Source organism: Peromyscus leucopus, chromosome 11, assembly GCF_004664715.2.
Source record: "Peromyscus leucopus breed LL Stock chromosome 11, UCI_PerLeu_2.1, whole genome shotgun sequence".
Lineage (NCBI taxonomy): Eukaryota > Metazoa > Chordata > Mammalia > Rodentia > Cricetidae > Peromyscus > Peromyscus leucopus.
Genome location: NC_051072.1, coordinates 23,410,548 through 23,427,903, shown reverse-complemented (window position 1 = coordinate 23,427,903; position 17,356 = coordinate 23,410,548).

Here is a 17,356-nt window from a genome sequence, read left to right as displayed (position 1 = left end):
GAAACCCAAGGGAATATAAGAAACAGGTTTGGGTCTCATGTTAGAAGAAGCCAGAGACATCTAGTTTCAAAACCAGTACTCTGGACCAAAAGGCCAAGCTTTGCACTCCTTCTACAGGCCAGACCTCAGCATGAAGAGAGTCTCATGAGCAGACAGTATCCAGCAAGAACTTCACCATAGGTGTTCCAGGACACGGGCCTATTGATGGGCAGGACTTCCCGGGTCTTCAAAGGATAGGAAAAGAGGGAGAAGCTAGGTTGGCTGCTTGCAAGATGCTAATAAGAGCTTTGTGGTTGTACATTTTTATATGGTAATGGCTAAATCTTCCAGTTAGCAGCTGTGAGAAAAAGAGGTTTTTGCAAGGGGCTGCTTGAATACAGAGGGAAAAAAAAAATCTGTCTGTTTTTTCCTAAGGGATGGCTTTCCAAGGACATTTTTTTTCTGGGAAACTATTTTTTCCCACATAGAACTACAGGGATTGAATAACCAGTCCTCCCAAAAAGCTAAAAGCAACTTAGACTCAGAAACCACAGCAATCCAGAGAAGTACCAAGATAGCAGTCATGGTCTAGGAAGGTCACACACCACTCTAAATACTACAGGGCAACAAGATCAGAAGTCAGTGTAACTCTGTTGACTGAATATTAGAAAACCACAGGCAGGTGTGTGGCACATGCCTGTAAAGCCATCAGTCAAGAGTCTGAGACAAGAGAATCCTGAGTTCAAGGTCAGCCTGAGCTACATAGTGGGATCCTGTCTAAAACCAACTGTTGAATCCCTCCACTCCTAGGTTGTATGATCCCTTAAATGTCTAAGCTGCTTAAAATGTTTTTTTTTTCCCTCAACTGGACAAAAACACAAAGTTCACTGCTAAGAGAATTACCTACAAAAATCAACAGAACAAACTATAAGCAGCCCCCCCCTTTTTTTTTCAGTGCTGCATTAAAAATACAACTTAAAGCAGATCCCTGGCTACATCAGGCAGTAGGTCCAATGGACAAGCAAACAGAAAGAGCTGTTTAGTTTTTTGTTCCTCTCTAGCACACAACTCCAGAATTTAATGGCTGAAAACAACCTTAAGGCTTGCTTGTCCACTATGATTCGTTAACAGGGACCAGCCTATAGCTAAGCATCATGGCTCCACACTACCCATCATCTGCAAGGGCTGGAGGATCCAACTGTAAGGTGGACTCACTCACATGGGTGGAGAACCAGGTCTGCTGTTGGCTGGGACTACAGCAGGACTCATTCCTGTTATCAGTGGGCTTTTGGATTCTCCTGCATATGGCCTTCCCACACAGCAGCCAACTCTAGGGAGGAGTTTAGGAAGGATGTGAATACCAAAGGAATGGTCTCTTCACTGGGGATCACTGGTATAGTAGACTGCCACACAGGTCATTTTTTCTCCTTGGTATGAGAAATAGCTTGCTCAGCAGCACAACTACAATGCATGCATAAACAGAATAAATAAAACTCGAGCTACATGGAAGCAAGAAGAATATGAATTATACCAGAGCAATAATAACAGCAACTGCAATTTAGGAAAATGGCTTTGAATATGAGATACTTAGGACTTTACCTTTCGTGTGAACCAGAAGGCCAGGCTAATACACCACCAACCAGTGCACCAGCCTGAGCTGAGCAGGCGTATGGTCAAGACTGTGAGCCTTGCTGGGCCCACTTGTCTGTGATGTGACCAGGTGAGCAAATGTTGAGTGTAGATGTATGGGTTGACCAATATCCCGGCGCTATTTAAGATAACATTTGCTGAAGGACACTAAGGTGTTTCAAAAAGGATTTCTGTTCTCCTACCTACTATCCCGTCCACATGCCATGGTGGCAGAATCTCATCTGTCTAGGATCTGAATGCATTTTGGTTGTGTTTCTTTTATATTTCCCCCTTTTCATAATCTCTATTTTCTCCAAGTTGAATCTTTCTTTTATCAACTATTTTTAATTGAAATAGAATTGTATCTCTTTCCCCCAATGCTTCTGTCTCCTTCGGCCCCTCTCATGTATCCTCCCTAGAGACTTCACCCACACTCTCAAGTTTATAGCCTTTTTTTTTTCTTTGATTATTATTGTTACTTGAGTGCATGGTGTGTGTGTGTGTGTGTGTGGTGTAGTACATGCTCAAATGTATTTAAATACAAGCTGCTGAGTCTGTTTCTGGTGTTGATGTGTATATAGGTTCAAGGCTGACGAATAAGGAGCTCATCCCTGGGAAGGACTAATTTTCCTTATTCAGGCAGTCACTGGTTGCCTGCCGTTCTTTGTCTAGTGGTGGGACATTATGTGTGGGTACTGGAGACATTCTTTAGATGCCTGCGCAGTCTTGATTTTTATCTTCCTAGTTAAATGCTCAGAAATATAACACTCATTGCAAGCTGGGTCAGAGTAGACTGTTGCCTGTGAGCTTGTCTGTAGTGGTTGTGAGTTTTCACTATCTGCAACACTGGCCATTTCATTTCAGGCTGGCCAAGTCCAAATGAAAGCCTCATCTCCCACCTGAAGGACAGAACTGTCTGCCAGAGTTCTGGGTGCTAACTAGAGAAGGTTCAAGGCCTCAGCAGTGAATAGTTTCTACCTTTCACTGAGACACCCGTATCCTCAGTAGGCTGCCATTCGTCGCTGGGACTTCTGCATCCCTAGTCTTTTTAGAAGTGAGGCAATTGCCTGGCTACGGAGAAATGAGAAAGAGATGTGGCATCCTGACTGCTTGTCAGTCACACTTTCAGCCAGGCTTTCCTTATCTCCCCTTCACCTCCTCCCTCCGGCATCAGCAGATGATGCCAGCATCTGAGAATTTAAGGGTTGGGGGTCCATGTCTGTTCACCTCTCGGCTCTCCTTACTGCCAGCTTAGGGTGTTGTTCTCCAAAATTTTGTGCTCGCATCCTCCGTTTGCATTTGGTACCCTACCTGCTTGTTTTGAAAAGAAAAAAAAAATCAATTTTAGTGGAGTTTCAAGAACACACAAAAGTAACTGCACATTTAACCTCTACTGCCTCCAATATTTGAGCTAATATTCTTCATGCAGTAAGCAAACCCTAAAGAAAAGGTAAAGAAAAGTTAATAATGCTCATCCTTCACCTTCATCCTCGTTGCCTAGCAATTCGGCTCTATTGCCCCATTTGCACGGCTCTCCCAGTTATGGTGGGATCTGCAATGACTCCCACTGCCTCATATTTTGAACACATCCTCTGGCATGTGGCAGTACTTTGTGACTCTGAACATTCGGGAGGTAGGGTCTAACTGGTGGACAGGTTTACCAAGGATAGGCCTTTAAAGTTTATGCCCAGGCACTGTGGCCTGCCAAGTCTCTCTCTCGTTGCCATGATGTGAACAACTGGGATCACACGCCTGCCACCATGAACCAAGTTGCTCTGTAATGCTTTCTCCACCATGATAGGCTGAAACTCCTTGAATCTGTGAGCCAAAATATATGTTTCCCCTCTTCCCTTGTTTCTGCCCGTTATCATGGTCTCCATGGTGATAGTAACGGGTGCTCTTCCCTTTCTGGCACCGCAGAGAGCCCTTTGTTAAAAGGAGTTGTCCTTGAGAGGTGGACCTTATCCATTCCATCCCCACATGTCTCTCTCAAATTTCCCTCCCTGCTGTAAAGCTCAATCTATGAGTGGCATTCTGATGAATACAACTACCTTTAGCCCGTATTTCTGGTGAGATTTCTTTACTTTTTGGTGATATTTCAGCTCTCTCTAAGCAACTACTCAGCTATCTCTCTCAATAATTCATCACTGATTGAAGACTAGGGAAAGGGCTATGGTGGACTGGGGAAGAGAAGGCAGGTTGGGCAAATGGTTTTCTCTTTTAAGGGGTACTGGGCAAATCGCAGGGAGAAGATGTGCATTCTCTGGCCATCTGGTCCTACTAAGTGCTTTCTAATCACTGTGGAATGGTAACGACAACCCTCCTGATCTCCCCCACTATGGCTGTGCAGATGTGTTGGGTAACACTTGCCACACTACGCATGGCCTGAGCTAACTGTTATTCGCAGGCCTGAAGACATCCCAGAGCAGTGAGGCTCGAGGTTACTCACAAAATCCCCACTCGGAGATTCTGTCTGTTCAAAGCTGAAGGGAACAAAGCCACCTCTCTCTCCAGGCATATGGGAAGCTTTAGAAAAATACATATTGTCCATTTTACAGGTACTTGAATGGGGGGGGGAGAAAAGGCCCGTTTTCTAGGCACTCTTTCTGAATCTTAGAAACCTAAAACACAGACCTCTCAGAGAAACCATCTCGGATTTCAAGAGCCCGAGTAAAGTGGTGCTTTTGAACTGTTGAAGAAAAATTAACCCCAGGAATGGAAATAAAGTTAATTTCTACTTTAGCGAGGATCAGGAGGCTCATTTACCGAAGCCTTGCTTCATGTAAGTACTGGATCCTTCGTGGAATTCCTATAACAACCTTAGGAGAGGCTCCATGCTCTTTTCCCATCATGCACTATGGGCTCAGAGGCTTTAGAGTAAGACAGTGGCTGAGCTGAGATTCGAACGTAAGCTTGCCCAACGGCCACGTCTGGGCCGGGCCCAGCACTACTTCCTATAGAAACTGACGTTGGGTCGTCAGTCACAGTCTACTCTACTCTGTCACAAGATTAGGCTGGACTTCCATTGACGACAAAGAGATAAGGAGGTTGATGTCACATATGTATCAGGCATGGACAGGAAGCTTGCCTAGCGTAAGTGGCTTGGTTAACCTAGACCCAGCTGGTCGGGAGCGAGCTCCAACCCCACATACTTTAACTGAATTCTGAACCACCTCTCTTTCATTTCCCATTCACGTGTTGGCCTTTCTCTCACCAGAGCCCCATCTCCCAGGCCTTCGTGTTCCCTAGAGTTCTCTGTTGGCCCTTAGCATTGAAAGATGCCCCGCTGCGACTTAAAGATCTGGTTGTGAATTATTTAAACCTACTGCTATTTCTGCCATTAAAGAAAAACAAGTCCCTGACCCTTTTTGTCCTGCCAACTACTGTCCAATCCACCTCTACTTTCTAGAAACGGTCCCCCAAATCACCATCTAAACACCACGTTGCCAGCACCCCTCATCACTCCACCCCTCATTCCACTCCCCCTCAAGCACTCATCATTGAAACATCACCCTTGTGTGCCACTGAGGTGCTGGCCACAAAAGCCCCAATGGCTCCTGCTTTGCCACTCCAGTGGGTGGTCCTTGTCTTCAGCTTACTTGACCTAGTAACAGCATTTGCAAAGTCTACCCCTCCTTGTCCCTCTGATCTACATCCTCCACTTGGTTTCAAGCTCCCGGCTTCCCCATCAATTTACCTCACTCCATCTGAGAAGCTGTGGTTGGTTCCATCTAACTTTTATCTTGTATTCTCTCCCTTGCTCATCTTGTTCATACTTAAAAGACTTGGTCTAGTTTCATTTCCTGTTGCTGTGATAAAATAACCTAACAAGAAAACAATCAAGTGTAGAAAGCGTTTATATTTTAGCTCACATTTCCAGCTTATAGCCCATCACATGAGGAAGCCTCGGTGGCAGGAACCTAAAGCAGCAACTCACATCCACAGCCAAAAGCAGAAAAAGAATGAATGCAGGTATGCCCTGGTTCTCCTTTTTAGTACAATCTGGGAGGCACACCCAGGGAATGGTGCCACCCACAGTGGGCTGGGTCTTATCACACCAACTAATACAATCAAGACAACGGCCCACAGACATGCCGCAGGACAACCTAATCTAGGTAGTCTCTCAGTGATATTCTTTTCCCCGGTGATTCTAGATTTTTTCAGGTTGATTAAGAACTATCACAAAGCTCTCCAGACCATTGGTTCACCCACACTTTCTTCCCTGAACTGCAGGCTCACAATTTCAACTCCCACCCTTACAGGAGCATCTCCAACGCCATGCTTCTAAGATGGGACTCCTGATCTGTTCTGATCATCAGACCTGCTTTACCCATAGCCTCCTTCATTTGAATCAACATGATGTCTCCACGGAGGTGCTCAGGCTAAAATCTTGGTGTCAGCCTTGATTCTTTCTTCTCTTGCTCACACACTGACTCCTAATGTCTCAGTAAATCCTGCTGGTTTTACTTTGAAAATATAGCCCCAGCCCAGGCATGTCTCACCACCTCTGCACCTTGCCTTGCCTCTTGCTCTCTCTGATGTTACTGAAATTACCTCCTGACGAGTTTCCCTCTTTCTGCTTTCAACCTCCTAAATCCTAGTCTCAGCAGAAAATAGCCAGAATTGTGTGGCGAAAAAGGAAGCCTATGGGTATGGGGTATATGGCTCAGTGGTAGAGCACTTTCTTAAGTTTTGTGTTCAGTTTCCAGCACTACAAGGGAAAAAAAAAAGTCTCACAAGTCATCCCTCTGCTCAAAACCGTGTTCTGTGTTCCCACATGACCTTGATTCCAACTGTGGTTCTTATCTCTCTCATCTCTTCCGACTCAGCCTAGCTCAGCCCAATCAGATGACTCTTTGGTGCTCCCTGATGCTCAGATAGCCTGCCAGTTACATCCATCCTGGAGCTTGTTGGCTGCCCATTCTTTTCATTGATCATCTCCTCACCTCCTTTACCCCACTGACATCAGCCTGACCATTGTTGTGAATATCTGTCCCTGCCCTGTATCCTCAGCTGCCTTCTGGCAGCCAAGTCGGTGTTTCTTGTGTTCTGTAGTAAACACACACACACACACACACACACACACACACACACACACACACACACACACTTACTTTTAGCTGGTTTAAAGTGTTCCTTTCCTCTAGAATATAACTATTTGTTTTTGTTCAGAGGTACCAAACACCTACAACAGGGCCCAGCACATCACAATGCTTAATAAATGCATGCTAGATTCATCCTGAAGAACACTCTTTTGGGATACTGTCTGGATCACCAAACCTTGCCTACCTGGCCTACCACGGTGTCTTAGAGGTTTTATTGCTGTGATGAAACACCATGACCAAAAAGCAAGTTGGGATTAAAAGGGTTTATTTGGCTGACACTTCTAAGATCATAGTCCATTGTTGGAGGAAGCCAGGACAGGAAATCAAACAGGACTGGAATCTGGAGGCAGGAGCTGATGCAGAGGCCACGGAGGAGTGCTGCGTACTGGCTTACTTTCTATGGCTTGCTTAGCCTGCCTTCTTATAGAAACCAGGACCACCAGCCCAGGGATGGCACCACCCACCATGGGCTGGGCCCTCCCCTATTGATCACTAACTGAGAAAATGCCTTTCAGATGAATGTCATGGAGGCATTTTCTCAACCAAGGATCCTTCCTCTCTGATGACTCTAGCTTGAGTCAAGTTGACACATAAAACCAGCCAGTACACACAATATCCTAGATTCTAAATTCAAACTGGTTTTCGTTTCCCAAAGCCACATAGTACATACAGATAGCTGAAGTTGCTTTGCAAGGAGACAATAACAACTATGCATAGGGATACTATAGTAGAAGTATGGGTTGTGCATGGGAGTGGGCACCTGAGGAGGCCATCTTGTCTGAATCCATCTTTTCTGTGTTGCAGACTCCATTCCATGTCCCAGAGCAGCACACAGATGACCAGGGCACACGGCCTCCTCATCTGCCCAGGACCTGCCTCTGCCACTCACGAGCCACAATTCCTAAAGGCAGTCTCGTTCCTTCATGTGCCTGTTTCCTGAGCTGCTAAATGTACACCTTCATTGAGCTTACATCTAGCACTATTTTAAAGATTTGCAATTTAGGATTAAATTAGATAATATAAGGATGAGGAAGAAGTTTTTTTAAATGCTTGCTATATAACCTTCAGGGGCTAGAGGGATGGCTCAGCAGTTAAGAGCACATACTGCTCTTGGGGAGGACCTAAGTTCAATTCCCAACTCAATGTCATGTGGCTGTCAACCAGTTATAACTCCAGCTCCAAGGGAATCTAAAGCTTCTGGCCTGCATGGGCACCTGTACTCATGTGCACACGTTTACACACACACACACACACACACACACACACACACACACACACACACACACACTAAAAAGTAAAAGTCTTTTTTAAAAAATTAAATAATTTTGGCTAATAAGTAATTTTCAATGGGCTGGAAATGCAGCTCAATCAATAGAGTGTCTGGCATACCTGAAGCCCTGGCTGAGTTCAGGTGCCACATCCCATATGTGTTGGCAGCACATACATATAATCCTAGCACTTGGGAGGTAGAGGCGGGAAGATCAGGAGTTCAAGGTCAACTTCAGCTACATAGAGAAATTCGGGCCAACCTGGTCTCCATGTGGTAATGTCTCAAAATCAATCAATCAAACAAACAAACAAACAAGTAAATAAATAAATACTTCATGCAAGTTTGTTGACAAATATATAAGCATATAAGTAATAAAACATATTTATGTTGTTCATTTCTGGTCATTTCATACAAGTTTTAGCTTTTATATTCACAGGTATTAAGGAGCTTCGTAATAGAGTACTTAATACATGACAGAGGTTTCAGTGTCATCTCAAACTCCACCACAGGAGCTTCCACGAGTGATTTAAAACCTAGAGGCGGTCCAGAGAGAGGAGAGTGTGATGGTGTGATCTCACTGTGAGCGAACAAACGAGTTGGTTGGAAAGCTCAACGTAACAAGCAGTGACAGGGAAGGCCCCACAAGCTGTGAAGCTGTAAGTCTCTCCCAACGTCAGAATGGAGTCCTTGGGAAATGCACTCTATAGCTTACTTTGACATTGTTCAGATAGAGTGGGGGTCATAGTTATGGCCGTTAAAGATGCAGACTCCTGCCCAGATGGAAATAGAAGCCAATACCCAAGAGAGTCTTTCTGCCAGCAAAGGTCCGTGGGCCAAGCATGTGAGAAAACCATTTCCCCTCCTTGTCTAAGCAGATAACAACTCTTAGTTCTGGGACTTCGTCCATCTGGCTCTTTTCAACTTCTTGAAGACTGATTTTTCCCAAAACCACTCTTCCTATGTGGCCAGTCCACACACACTGGATCCTGCCTGGAATGCCCTGGAGAGACATTGACACTGACATGCAGGGGTAGCAGATCCCAGCTGCAGTCTCTCCTCTTTGGTTACTTCTCTTTACCAAATGATTTAGGACCTGGGGCTGGGAGCACCCAGAAATAGTTCAGGATCTTCGGTGGGAGGTTCTCAGAGCCCAGAGTGATTGCCGCTCACCCTTGTGCCTGGGAAAGACAGTGCTTATCACGCTAACTAATGAATGGCTCTGGCTGGATCTTTGCCTGAAAAGTGTGAGTTTAGAGGCCAGATAATTACTACATAAGACAGATTAAGAGGGCAGAGCAAGTCTGGTTAGGAACACAGCATTCTTAAAAGGTTTCTTTCTCCTCCTAAAATGTACAAAGGCCATCCTAATGAAATCTCCAAATAATGGGAAAGACACAACCCTACCTGGCTATCTCTTGTCACCAAAGCTTCCAGGACTGGAAGACTGAAAGTGGGTTACATCCAATCAAGTTGTTGGCCAAAAGGCTCCTGTGGAAATCCCCAAACAATCTAGCCTATTGAGAAGACAATAGGTTGCTCTCCATGAACTCTCAGCAAGGCCCCATTGCTGAAGATAACACACAAAGAACTTATGGAACATGGAGGGGTCAAGCTGGTGCCTACAGAGAACCTTCACCTCTACATCCTAGTGTCTTTGGTACACGAAGGTACTCTGCAGGCTACTAAAAGAGAAATGTAAACACAACCCAGCCACAAACCCTTTGATCTACAATGTTGTCCTTCCTGCAAAATAGGATAAGGCAATGATGGCACGAAGCTTGACGGAGTAACCAACCAATGTCTGATTTGACTTGAGGCTCACTCCACGAGATGGAACCCATATCCAACACTGCTTGGGTAACCAAGACCAGAGACTAGATAGACCAGAATCCTAAGGTAAAACCAAATAATACTGATCTAAAAACAGAAAAAATGTAGTAATACAAATGACCCCTAATGATATTCTGTTATACTCATAGATTAATACCTTATTCAGCCATCATCAGAGATGCAGCAGCTGGGAGCAAGTACAGAGCATCCCAGCCAAACATTACACAGGAAGAGAAAGAACTTGGAACACAACTGGAAATGGGATATCTCAATCAAATCCCTCCCCTCAGAGTTCAGGGACCCCTGAGGAAGAGGAGGCAGAAAGAATGCAAGAACCAGAGGAGATGGAGGACACCAAGAGAAAAGGCCCTTTAAGTCAACTGAGCAAAGCTCACATGAACCCACAGAGACTGAGGCAGCACTCACAGGGCCTGCACAAGTCTGCACCAGGTCCTCTGTGTATATATCATAGCTTTCAGTTCAGCATTTTTATGAGACTCATGAGTGTGTGAATGAGTGGGTATCTGACTCTTGTGCCTGCTCTTGGGCTCTTTTCCTTCTGCTGGTTTGCATTGTCCTAATCTGATGTGTTAGTTTTTGTTTTAATCTTGTATTTTATTTTGTTATGTTTTGTTGTTCTCTCTTGGAAGCCTGTTCTTTTCTAAGGAGAGACAGAAAGGGAGTGAATCTGGATGGGATGGGGAGGAAGAGAGGAACTGGGAGGGGTAGAGGGAAGGAAAGAACTGTAATCAGGATATACAGTATGAGAAAAGAATCTATTTTCAATAAAAGGAGGGAAATGTTTCTTTCTATTCTTGATATGACTTATTGTTCAAACAGATTTGACTTTATATAAATTACAAATCCACCCAGAGGAATGAAAATAAATAAAACATTGCATAGACAGTTCAATGCTAAACAAAGCGATGCAACTTGAAATTTATTGTCAAATGAGTAACTATTTTAAAAATTCTGGGAATTACTATGTTTCTAGACAAGTAAGAGCTTCAGTTACTAAAAGAATGATTCTTTGATGGTAAAATAAGGTATTTAGTCTTTATTAATTTAACTTATGCCATTGTCTTCATTTTTCTAAATTCTTTACTCAGTAATTTTAGATCTGTAGAAAAGTTGCAATGACTATAACAATAATGATTCCTACATACCCTTTGCCCCAGTGTGCCTCTACTATTAAATCTTACTGTAGTGTAATAATAAGTTCTAAAAAACAATGGACATTGAATTTTGCCAGTTTTCTGCTCATTCCTTGGAGGGGGCATTGTTTGTTTCAGGTCTCAGTCTGGAGCTCAGGCTCCACTTAGGGCTTCCTCTTCAACCTCTTCCAGTCTGTACACACTCCCCAGCCTTTCTGTGTGTCTCATGACTTAGATACTTTTTGAAGAGCACTGGTCACTTATTTTGTAGAAAGTTCCTCAGTCTGGTTTTTTGACGTGTTTTCACTATAGACTGAGATGAGATATTTTGGGAAGGAATTCCTGAGAAGCACTGTGCCTCTCTCAGGGCCTGGCATCAAGCAGTACATAATATCAATATCTTATTACTGGTCCTGTTAAGTCTTGCCTATTTAGATATGATTTATCTGACAATTTTTCACTATAAAATTACAACCTTTCCTATGTTCATAATAAATATCCTCAGGTGGAGGCTTCTTTGATGCTGTGGGTCATGATCTTTCTCTCAAGCTTTTGCCCACTAATTTTAGCATCCACTGATGGACATTGCCTATATCGACTACTATTGCAGTATTTGCCTGGTGGTGATTTTTCTATTTCCTGAATTCCCTAACTAACTCAAATTCTTCTGTGGAGGATTCACCATTCTCTTTAAGTGGAGAGAGTTGAATGTAGACAAAGGACTTCAGGGTTAAACCAGCATATTGATTACGTTTGTATCACAGTGACCAAATACACGACACATACGATGTAAGGGAAGGGGGACTTGTTTTGGCTCATGATTTCCAAAGTTTTGATCCATGGTTCTGTATTTCTAGGCCCATAGTGAGGCAGAAGACCATGGTTGCAGGGGCACATGGCAGAAGCTGTCTACCACATGGCATACATGAAACAGAAAAGAGAATAGAAAGGGATCGTGGCAAGATATAGCTCATGTTTGCTAAAGACCCCATATGTAACTGTTCACCACATCTCAATAAGGCTGTGATATTATGAATCTATCAAGGGATGAATCCATTCATTACCTCTAAGCCCTCATGAGCTGTCTCTAGAAACACCATCACACACACACACACACACACACACACACACACACACACACACACACAAGAGAGAGAGAGAGAGAGAGAGAGACAGAGACAGAGACAGAGACAGAGACAGAGAGACAGAGACAGACAGAGAGGGAAACAGAGACAGAGAGGAGAGACAGTGACAGAGACAGAGAGAGACAGAGATATCCTGTACTAATCTTTGAGTGGTTTCTTAATTCAATCAAGATAACAAAATTAACCCCTACAACTGGCCTCTTGGAATCTGAATTATTTAGTAAGTAAATTAATTCTATCTTCATCATCATCATCATTATCATCACTATAGCCATCAAAAATTGTCTTCTGTAGATCAGTTTTTTAGCTTAGTTTAGAAAGACTAAAGCAGTAACTCAAGAGATGTTCTTTCTTTCCGCCTAGCCCTCCCACCAAGACAAAGGATGGAGATAGCTTTTCCTTCTTATGTGACCCCATCAATAGTTTTCTCTCTTTTTTATTCATTTCTTCTGAAGCATTTCATGGCCAGGATAATTGGTAGCAACACACACACACACACACTCCCCTCTATATTTCAGGCTTTCATGACTATAATACACTTTATATAAAACTATGCCCTTTCAACCCGCTACCAATTGATAAATGAGGCTTGCTTAGTAATGGAATACATTTTGCTCTACACAAGCACTATTTTTGTGCCAGCAATGTGGAAGACACGATTTACCAGTTGCCCGATAACTATTACCATAATCATGTTTGCTATTTGATGCATTTTGAGGGTAGACGAAAGAACAAAGGAATAAAGTTCACATTAAAGTCTACTTTTCTCTTCCAATTTTAAAACTTCAGTCAATTTTCTATTTTTAACCAATTATTTTCTATTCTTTTTCATTTCATGAAATAATGGGGCTCTTTTAACATGCATCTGGAGTAATAAAAGAGAGTACCCAGCCTAGTCACTTCCCTATCCAGTGGCTTGTCTATCTCTACTTTATTGAATTTCAAAACCTTTCAGCAGGTGCATTATGTCAAACAGCCATTCATTCAAATGTCTCTCTTAGCCTAGATTACTGCTGCAAACCTGCTTTTCTTTCCAAGTTGAAAGTGATAAAAAGCGAATTGAGAAGCCTTGACCACTACCATACTCAAAACTTCCTTCCGAAGCTGCCTGTCCAGACAACACTTGCTTTTTTATAACAAATCAAGGTGAGATTTTGTTTTTTTTTTTTAATTAAAGCACTGCTAGTATCGTTTCAACTCAAAAGTTTCATTTGCAAGATCTTTTTCTTTAAACAGTGAAGTCACACTCTAGGGCTTACCCCTCACATGGGGAAATGCACATGGGAACTGGTACCTGTTGAGGAACACTACCTTTCTTGCGACGGGAAGGAGGGATTATGGGTAGAACTAAGAGAAGCCCATGAAACCTATGAGCCTCCTTATCACTTTTCACAGTAGAAATATGCTACAGGACAGCATCACCTGTAAGTCTCTTCTTCTCTGTCACTTTGGCATGGTTATTCACTGGGGAGTTGTACCATGCATTGTGCTCACTAATAGAGAACCTGAGCTGCATGCACTTGGCAATGGAAGTGGATGAAGTTATTGATCAAAATGCTTAATCCTCCTCTCCCGGCACAGAAGCATACTTCTCTTTCCCACTGATGTTTGGTTTGTCTATATAATTTGTCTGGAGTCGTGGTAAGTGAGATATATATGTTTCATTACTTCTTGTGTTTAAGTCTGGAAGCCGCACTTACTTTGAGCAGCGAGACATTGGCGTTTATGATGCGGCGAGAGGTTTGAAATATTCTCACACACTTGAGCTTGCCTCCTGTGCTTGCTTCTTGCCTTGTGGCCGTGAGAAGCTGCTGTTCTTTTTTTGTTTGTTTGTTTTATTTTTGGTTTCTTTCTCTCTTTCTTTTTCTTTTTCTTTTCTTTTCTTTTTTTTTTGGGGGGTGGGGGTGGGGGGGGGGGACAGGGTTTCTCTGTGTAACAATCCTGGCTGTTCGGGAACCAGCTTTGTAGACCAGGCTGGCCTCGACCCCACAGAGATCTGCCTGCCTCTGCAAGGTCAATTCCAGAAGGAATCTAGTCTAGCTCAGCCTGGTCCCAACCAACCTGATAAAACATGAGTGAGGAGGAATGAATGATACCTCTCATAGGTCATTGACTATGGTGTGGTCATTGAGTTTGGGGTGATAGTTACCTGATCGAGTAACATTTAAAAAGAAAGAAAAGTGAATATAAAATTTGCAGAGCGAGCAAACATCCTTAGTGAGTGTGACATGGGAGTCCTGGACCCACTGCTCCTTAATGGTCTCTATTCCCTCAGGTATCTCCCAGTGTCAGGATCAAACCCCAAGTACAATTTTCTCTGGTGTGGAAGGAGAAATATGCTGCCACAAATGACTCCCTATATGAAACTCTCACGTGGGACACCAAGCATCTATACTATACTTTATGAGACATCAAAATAAAAAAAAAAAGATGTTCAAAAGTAATGTTGGCTTTTTGTGCAATTCTTATATAATCGCTGGGCTTAGGAAGTAACTCAATAGAACTTACGGCTCTCCCTTGTATCTGAGGAACTACATTTGAAGGCACTTTGAGGAGCTGGTGAAGGGCAACTACTAAGGGAAAAATATGTTTGTACTTGGTTCCTGTGTGGATAAGTGATTCTCACTCAAGTATTTCAGAAAGGGAAGAAAACTGACAGGAGGAATTCCTGGCAGTCAATATGGAGCCAGCACCATGAGAGCAATGCTCAGGGTTTAAAGACCTCTTCAATTTGGATGCATGTGACAGAAATAATCTTTTACTGTGATTCTGTGGGTTGATGGTGTTGTTATCTTTATTGAAGTCCAGGGAGGTAGAAAGACTTATCTAAAATCAGACCATTCAGATTGGAGCTAATGCTCAAACCTAGCTCTCCCGACTCAAACCCCATGTTCTTCACAGTTGAAGATAACTCTCATATACCCCAGGTTAGGAAAGAAAGACCTTGATAGTTCAAAACATCAGATGAAATAAGAATTAAAAATAAAAATAAAGCTATTAGACTAAAAACTAGCCAAGCTCTTAGTCAAGAGCCATCCAAAGTCTTCCAAGTAGAAACGAAAAGCATATGGAGTATGAGGCTCAAAGGCAAAAACAAAAGCTTCAGCCTGAAAACAAGCAAGCAGGAAACAGGAAAGGAGATTCCCAATGTGCTGCTCTACAGAAGGCAGCCATGCTGTGTGCCCCACAGAGAGACAAAGAGAGAGAAGGGCGGCCATGCTGTGTGCCCCACAGTGAGACACAGAGAGAGAAGGGCGGCCATGCTGTGTGCCCCACAGTGAGACACAGAGAGAGAAGGGCGGCCATGCTGTGTGCCCCACAGGGAGACACAGAAAGCATGACTTTGATTTTACTCTATCTGTTTTTAATATGGCTTCCACAGAATTACAGCAAAGACTCACTCCTCCCATGCACCCCCGAAAGCTGAAACAGAATTTGGCTCCTTCCCAAGGGTCTTCATGGTTAGTCCTCCCACCCCCACCCCGGTCCCAGCCAATCTGCCTATGCCTACACACGCACCAGATGCTCCGAACAAGAACGTTGGTCTTTGCGCAGCGCACCAAAATTGTCTACGCATGCACGTGGAGCAATTATTTAATGCACCTGCCACCTCTGCATGATTTCAGTGTGGGATAATCATCAGCTCACTAACTCTGGGTACACAGTGAGTGTGCAGCAGCAAATGGGGGCATCTCTATGCGTTACAAATGGGAAGGATTTCAGCACTTGGAAGATGAAAGAAAACTTTGAGGTTGCCCGTGCTTGCAAGAGAACCACAACTGGGCAGCTGTTGCCCAATGTTTTCCTTCCAGGCTTTTCTGTTTAAGCAGTGGCAACAAACACAGAAAACTCAACAAAGCCATTCTTCAAACAAACCCTGATTCAGCCATGTAAGAACAAAGAGACACTCAATGAAATCCAACAAACAGCAAGTCATTTAAAGCCGATAAAAGAAAAGGCATTTGAAAGACAGTACATAATTAACTTACAAACTGACTGTGCATGAAATTGTTAAGGCAAGTAATTTGATAAAAAAATTTTTAAAGAAAGGACTTACTAAGAGTGTGATCTGTTTCTGCCCTTGCTTGTGGGAAGGCGGGGAGAAGGGTCACTTATCTTTGTTTAGAATGAATCACTATGTGTCCAGAACCTTTTTTTTTTTTTTTTTTTTTTTTTTGGTTTTTCGAGACAGAATTTCTTGTGTAGCCCTGGAACTCGCTCTGTAGTACAGGCTGGCCTCGAACTCACAGAGATTGACCTGCTTTTGTCTCCTGAGTACTGGGATTAAAGGTGTGCATCACCACCACCACCACCACCACCACCACCACCACCAGGCCAGAATCTTTATAAGAAGATAAGGTTGGGCGAGGAAACTTCATGGCAGCTGGGTCTGGTAGTGCACACCTTTAATCCCAGCACTCACTTGGGAGGCAGAGAGAGGTGTGTCTCTGTGAACTGGAGACCAGCACGGTATACATAATGAATTCCAGGCTAGCCAGGGAGACATAGTTTTTAGATCCCATCTAAAAACAAGAGAGGAAAAAAACAAAACAAACAAACAAACAAAAAACCACCTGGTGGCATGCACAACTCAGAAAGAGATTCATTTCATAGATGAAGCCAGAGTCATGTATTCCATTGTTCCTTCTCTGTATGGAACTTTAGTGTGTGACAGAAATCTGAAAAGCTCCACTGACCTGAGGCTAGGACTCTGAAAGAGAAAGAGCCCTGTGGAATTTCTTGTTCAGTCTAGCCCGATTTTTCTAGATTAATGAATGGCAATACCAGATATCAATTAAGAGCACCTACGAGCTAGTTCCCATCTCCAGTTCTAGCCACGCAAAGCCAAAGGCTAGTGTCACTTCCTGGTTACCAACGATCCTCGGTGGAGAGGGTAAAGTGTCAAGTTCCTGGCAATGTGCCTGAAGATGATTGAATTGTATGTGTCTTGTCGTGACATCTGCATTGACCAAACCACCTTCTTTCAGCTTACATTTCTGGCGGAAACAACAGCATGGATTGCCAGCTACACCATGTGGAAAGAGGCCTGTCACACACTCTGGAGACAGCTGCCGTCCTTGGTGGGTAGCTTCTCCTAGCCCTACTTAGCGGTGGAAACTGCAAGTGACAGCCCAGGTGGCGGAAGCCAGCTGAGCAAAGAAGCTAATGGTAGCACAGGAAGCAGAGAACAGAAAACTTGTCCTTAAACCCAGGCTGCACTGTGACCTTGGGAGAGACCGAAAG